General features: G+C 28.4%; 3 non-coding genes across 3 annotated transcripts in view; all 3 read right to left on the reverse strand.

Annotated features, from left to right (window-relative positions):
• The window catches only part of LOC123303805, a 4,577-nt gene extending 3,956 nt beyond the window's left edge, over window positions 1–621 (reverse strand). Inside the window, exon 1 of the ribosomal RNA XR_006535890.1 lies at window positions 1–621. This exon is cut by the window's left edge and continues 3,956 nt beyond it. This is a non-coding gene — a ribosomal RNA (large subunit ribosomal RNA).
• A 635-nt stretch (window positions 622–1,256) lies between these two features.
• On the reverse strand, window positions 1,257–1,411 carry LOC123303813. Its single transcript, XR_006535897.1, has one exon. It is a non-coding gene; the product is annotated as a 5.8S ribosomal RNA (ribosomal RNA).
• A 953-nt stretch (window positions 1,412–2,364) lies between these two features.
• LOC123303803 lies at window positions 2,365–4,521 on the reverse strand. The gene has a single exon (XR_006535888.1). It is a non-coding gene; the product is annotated as a small subunit ribosomal RNA (ribosomal RNA).
• Window positions 4,522–7,500: the final 2,979 nt, after the last annotated feature.

Consider the following 7,500-nt stretch of genomic DNA (forward strand, 5'->3'; position numbering starts at 1 on the left):
TCCTACAAGATGAGAAGTGCATACCTCGTTATCATACAATTAACAATATACAGCAGTGCATATATTTTTACTAAAAATAAATTCCTAATAAAAATTTTTGTCACATGCTAGTACAAATTGGTTGATTAACGATAAAAAGTAAATGAATCTCATCTTTCGACCTTTCGGGTTTCTCAGGTTTACCCCTGAACGGTTTTACGTACTCTTTAACTCTCTCTTCAAAGTTCTTTTCAACTTTCCCTCACGGTACTTGTTCGCTATCGGTCTCGTGGTAATATTTAGCCTTAGATGGAGTTTACCACCCACTTAGAGCTGCACTCTCAAGCAACCCGACTCTAAGGAAAGATTCACCTATCATCCATAATAATCACTACGGGCCTGGCACCCTCTATGGGTATATGGCCCCATTCAAGATGGACTTGGATGTATTATATAACAATAGGTTTATATTGAATCTTCCTAAACACTACATTCCCCAAGTGTCTGTTTATCAGCCACGGGGTTCAGTGCTGGGCTTATCCCTGTTCGCTCGCCGCTACTAAGGGAATCCTAGTTAGTTTCTTTTCCTCCGCTTAATAATATGCTTAAATTCAGCGGGTAATCTCACCTACTCTGAGGTCGTAAAAGTTTTTAGAAGTATTAAAACAAAAATTTTTTTTATATATTATGTTTTTGTTATATTTTATAAGTAAACAATTTTCTTAATTATTCATACTCAAATTTTTTTTATATTATTATATAATATTATTTTTATATTTATCTAAAGAGAAGAAAATAAAAAATAAATAATTATATATATTAATTTTTTTCGAGTATATTGAAAATTTTATTACAAATAAAATATTCCATAACAAAATATTAATATATAATATTTTTGTTTATTCTTCTTTATTTAATATTTTAAAAATATATTATTAATATCATTTATTATTAATATTATTATTAACATAAAGTTTTATAATATTATATATAAATGATAAAAAATAATATTGATATATTAATTTAAAAATGTCGACAAATAATAAAAAATATATAAATTTTAAATGCTATTAAAAACATTTTATATTTATTTTTTTCTTATATTTGGCGTAAAACATTCATATATAAATAATTTTACATTTCTTTTATAAAAATTTTATTTATCAATTTAATTAAATATGAAAAAATAAATTTTCTTTTTTAATTATTGATAAATTTCTTTTTCATAAAAAAAATTTTATGTAAAATAATCTTTTATTATATTAATATAATGTATACGCCCCTCAGCCAGATGTGGTCCGGGAACAGTATCCAAGGACCGCAATGTGCGTTCGAAATGTCAATGTTCATGTGTCCTGCAGTTCACAAGTTGACGCGCAATTAGCTGCGTTCTTCATCGACCCACGAGCCAAGTGATCCACCGTCCAGGGTAATCTTTTTAAATTTTAAATGTAAGTATTATTATTAATAATAATCTTTATTTTTAATATAAAAAATAAAATTATTAATTTATATATCTTTATAAATTCTTTTAAAATAAAAAAATTTTTCTAGAATATAAATTATATATTTTATTTTAAATATATATATATATAAATTAAAGATATTATGGTATTAATAAATATATACATAACATTTTTGATATTTTTGTTAGTGCTAGCTAGATATAATAATTAATATTTGGTATATTTTATAGAAATGTATTTATTTTTTTTTTATAAATTATTTTCTACATAAAAATATATATAATATTAATATGGTACAAAACAAATGGGTTTGTTTTTTAACATAATAACTTTTAATAAAAAAAAAGAAATATCAAGACAAAACATAAAGAAATTTAAATTTGAAATAAATTTTATTCTTTAAAAAAATTTTATCTTGTGTTTTCTTTATTTTTATTATATAACATAGAAAAATAAAAATATAGATTATATCAATTATAATCTTATTTTATTTTTCTTAATAGAGATTATATACATATAAACAAATAATTTCAATATATTCTATTTTTAATTTCACTTTTTTATAAGAGAAATTATTTATAGATTTTATTAATAATTATTGTTTAATAATAATAATAATATTGAATATAAAAATATTTTATATGTAACAAATATATTATTAATATTTATATAATATTCTCTATATTATATGTATAGATATATTATGTGTATAAAAAAAGTTTGGCGTATTACTTTAATATGATATCATAACCAAAATAAATCTCTTTTAACACATAATTACTATTATATATTTTGAGAAAATTACATATTAATATGTTATTTTGTTAAAAAAAATATTTCTTATCAATAATATTTTTATTTTTTGGAATATTTAAAAACAATACAAAAAATATAAATAAATATATTTTATATATATCGTTAATGATCCTTCCGCAGGTTCACCTACGGAAACCTTGTTACGACTTTTACTTCCTCTAAATGATCAAGTTTGGTCATCTTCCCAGCAACATCGGCAATATCAGAAATATTGCCGCGTACCAGTCCGAAGACCTCACTAAATCATTCAATCGGTAGTAGCGACGGGCATGTGTGTACAAAGGGCAGGGACGTAATCAACGCGAGCTTATGACTCGCGCTTACTGGGAATTCCTCGTTCATGGGGAACAATTGCAAGCCCCAATCCCTAGCACGAAGGAGGTTCAGCGGGTTACCCGGACCTTTCGGCCTGGGAGGACACGCTGATTCCTTCAGTGTAGCGCGCGTGCGGCCCAGAACATCTAAGGGCATCACAGACCTGTTATTGCTCAATCTCGTGCGGCTAGAATGCCGCCTGTCCCTCTAAGAAGAATTATTTGTACGCCGGCAGTAAAAACCACATCAAAAAACTGCGTACCCATACACCATAACATATGCAACATAAAGCACAATATATACAAAATATAATCTTGATCGTTAAATCTCAAAAATACATGCATATATAAATACAATACATAACACACATGAAAATGAATGAAATGGGAAACAAACAGCCGATGGGCCTTGAGATGCCGGTAAAGTACGTCTATTTAGCAGGCTAGAGTCTCGTTCGTTATCGGAATTAACCAAACAAATCGCTCCACCAACTAAGAACGGCCATGCACCACCACCCACCGAATCAAGAAAGAGCTCTCAATCTGTCAATCCTTCCGGTGTCCGGGCCTGGTGAGGTTTCCCGTGTTGAGTCAAATTAAGCCGCAGGCTCCACTCCTGGTGGTGCCCTTCCGTCAATTCCTTTAAGTTTCAGCTTTGCAACCATACTTCCCCCGGAACCCAAAAGCTTTGGTTTCCCGGAAGCTGCCCGCCGAGTCATCGGAGGAACTTCGGCGGATCGCTAGCTGGCATCGTTTATGGTTAGAACTAGGGCGGTATCTGATCGCCTTCGAGCCTCTAACTTTCGTTCTTGATCAATCAAAACATTTTTGGCAAATGCTTTCGCTTCTGTCCGTCTTGCGACGATCCAAGAATTTCACCTCTAACGTCGCAATACGAATGCCCCCATCTGTCCGTATTAATCATTACCTCGGAGTTCCGAAAACCAACAAAATAGAACCGAGGTCCTATTCCATTATTCCATGCACACAATATTCAGGCAAAATTTGAGCCTGCCTTAAGCACTCTAATTTGTTCAAAGTAAACGTACCGGCCCACCTCGACACTCAATTAAGAGCACCGCGACGGGATTGCAATTGGGGGCTGCCACCGCTCTTAACGGTTAAACACTTACGACAAATTACATAATAAAAATATATATAATGCATTAAATAAATAATAACACTAAAATATACTTTATACATAATCTGTACCACCCACCGGTAGGACGTCCCACCTAACATGCTAGTTAAACAATGCGAGCATTGAACCAACAGTGTAGGACACAGATTCGACTACGAGCTTTTTAACCGCAACAACTTTAATATACGCTATTGGAGCTGGAATTACCGCGGCTGCTGGCACCAGACTTGCCCTCCAATGGATCCTCGTTAAAGGATTTAAAGTGTACTCATTCCGATTACGGGGCCTCGGATGAGTCCCGTATCGTTATTTTTCGTCACTACCTCCCCGTGCCGGGAGTGGGTAATTTGCGCGCCTGCTGCCTTCCTTGGATGTGGTAGCCGTTTCTCAGGCTCCCTCTCCGGAATCGAACCCTGATTCCCCGTTACCCGTTACAACCATGGTAGGCGCAGAACCTACCATCGACAGTTGATAAGGCAGACATTTGAAAGATGCGTCGCCGGTACGAGACCGTGCGATCAGCTTAAAGTTATTCAGAGTCACCAAATTAAACGATGCAAATTAAAATTTACACCGATTGGTTTTGATCTAATAAAAGCATTCCTTCCATCTCTGGTCGGAACTCTGTTTGCATGTATTAGCTCTAGAATTACCACAGTTATCCAAGTAAATGTGGGTACGATCTAAGGAACCATAACTGATATAATGAGCCTTTCGCGGTTTCACCTTAATTTGGCTTGTACTGAGACATGCATGGCTTAATCTTTGAGACAAGCATATGACTACTGGCAGGATCAACCAGGGAACTATTTGTATTTATAATATTAAATATATAATAATATACATGATATTTTTGTTTTCTTATTATAAGAAAAAAAATTTTCATACAATAATTATTAATATATAATAATATTATTACAATTTCATTTTAAATATCAGATGGTCTCACCCATTACTGATATAAATTTTTTTTTTTTTATATCTCTATTGTTTTAAAATTAATAGAAAAAACATATGAGATATATATATTATTATTAATTTTTTTTTTTTTCAAATATATATTTTATTATGTCATTTATATAATTTTTTTGCTTTTACAAAAAGAAATATATAACATGTTATTCATAATAAATATTATTGAATAAAAAAAAAAAAAAATAATTATGATTTTTGTCAGACCATCACCAAATGGGTCTTAAAATATTTCAAACATTTTCTCATACTCGTCGCTAGATTGAAAGCGTCATTTATTTTTTAATTTTATTTAAAAAGTTAATTTTAAATAAAAAACGTTATAATAACACTTAATATTCTCGCTTGGTATGAGGTGAGTCAATGTAATATTATTTATAAAAATAATTTTTATATAAATATTGTGTGCTCATATGGGAGTGTAAAGTTTAAAACTTATAACCCATGAACTTGCTTTGACAAAAAAATTTATATGTTATTCTATTTATAATCAATAATTTAATAAAAAAAAATTTTTTTTTAAATATTGATATAAAAAGATATACATATAGAGGTTTTTTTACAAAATTCTCATTAATTTTTTTACAAAAATAATAATACAATATTTAATATCAAAATAATCCAAACTGATTACCATCCAGACTATTATCAATATATATAAGATTGTATTATTATTCATTTCAATACATATTTATTAAAACTGAGATAAAATTTCATATATTAATAAATATGCATGTGTAAAAAAAAAAATTTTTATATAATAATTGAAAATGTTTTTGCTATTATTTTGTATACATACATTAAATAATTGATAACAATTTAATACAATGTACACCTAAAAAATAATAACAGCATATACATATTCGAAACATTACTAGCAAAAAAACCAAAATACAATATTAAATATCAAAATAAACCAAACTGATTACCATCCAGAATATTTTGAGTATATATATATATAATTTTGTATATTTTGCGTTCATGTTAATAAAATATATAAATGATACATATTTGAAAAGTGTTATTCTTCTTTCTGTTTTTTCGTAATATCATGGTGTCCATAGACATGCAAAAGCGTCATACCAAGCCATATACATACCTACACCACCTTTGTTGAATGATACACGAACAGTATGAAAATTAAACAACATATTCAATATCATTTTATATTATACTAAAATAAATGTTATTCTATTAAGAAAGTGTATATTTTTAAATTTGGCATTCATTACATAGTCAAAATACAATAATAATATAGATGATACATATACGATAATTGTTATTTTTCTTTCTGTTTTTTCGTGATATCATGGTGTCCATAGAATTGCAACGACGTCATACCAAGCCATATACAACTCTACACCACCTTTGTTGAATGATACACTTAGAGTATGAAAAATAAACAAATTATACTATATCATACTATATCATATATGTAAGACTGTTGAACATAATACCACAAAATACACTATTTCATATAGATATACATTCATTCTTGTCAACATAAAAGTACGTTATAAATGATACATATACAATAAGTTTTATTCCTCTTTCTGTTATTCCGTAATATCATAGTGTCCATAGAATTGCAACGACGTCATACCAAGCCATATACAACTCTACACCACCTTTGTTGAATGATACACGGACAGTATGAAAAATAAACAACCTATTCTATACCATTTAATATCATACTAAAACATGAAACAAATGTTATTCTATTAAAAAGTGTATTATTTTATTATATTTAGTATTCATTACACAGTCAACATACATAAATGATACATATACGATAAGTGTTATTCCTCTATCTGTGCATCCGTAATATCATAGTGTCCATAGAATTGCAACAACGTCATACCAAGCCATATACAACTCTACACCACCTTTGTTGAATGATACACGGACAGTATGAAAAATAAACAACTTATACTATACCATACTATATCATATGTGTGAGACTGCTGAACGTAATACCACTAATACACTGTTATACATAGATATACATTCATCTCATTAACTTACACGCACTATCCATCATATATATTAAAGACATTACACCCGGTGCTTCAAACTCAAAATATGATAATGTTTAAAATGGCTTTAAACATCATAAACTTTACAGAATAATCAAAATTTAAAGAAAAAAATTTTAAAAAAAAAATTTTTTTCAGCTAAAAATTTTTATTTTGGGACCAAAAAAATTTTTTTTTGCTTTTATCATATTTTATTAAATGAAATTTATGCATTATAATAAATTATTCAATAAACATTAATAATTATAATAAATTATTAAAAAATTTTTGGAATTAATGCAAATTTTTAGAAAAAAATGTATATTTTTTTTTTATATACAAATCGTACATGTTATATTGCGACAGGGTACCGGTATAATACATGTGATACATATGTAGATTTTCGAAAAAATTTTTATCCTTTTAAATGGTCCTAAATACTATATAAAGGTAAAATATATAGAATTTTTCGGGATTCATTAAAAAATTTTAGGGAAAAAATTTCATTTTATTTTATATACAAATCGTACATGTTATATTGCGACAGGGTACCGGTATAATACATGTGATACATATGTAGATTTTCGAAAAAATTTTATCCTTTTAAATAGTCCTAAATACTATATAAAGGTGAAATATATAGAATTTTTCGGGATTCATTAAAAAATTTTAGGGAAAAAATTTCATTTTATTTTATATACAAATCGTACATGTTATATTGCGACAGGGTACCGGTATAATACATGTGATACATATGTAGATTTTCGAAAAAAATTTTATCCTTTTAAATAGTCCTA

Source organism: Chrysoperla carnea (assembly GCF_905475395.1).
Source record: "Chrysoperla carnea chromosome X unlocalized genomic scaffold, inChrCarn1.1 SUPER_X_unloc_14, whole genome shotgun sequence".
Lineage (NCBI taxonomy): Eukaryota > Metazoa > Arthropoda > Insecta > Neuroptera > Chrysopidae > Chrysoperla > Chrysoperla carnea.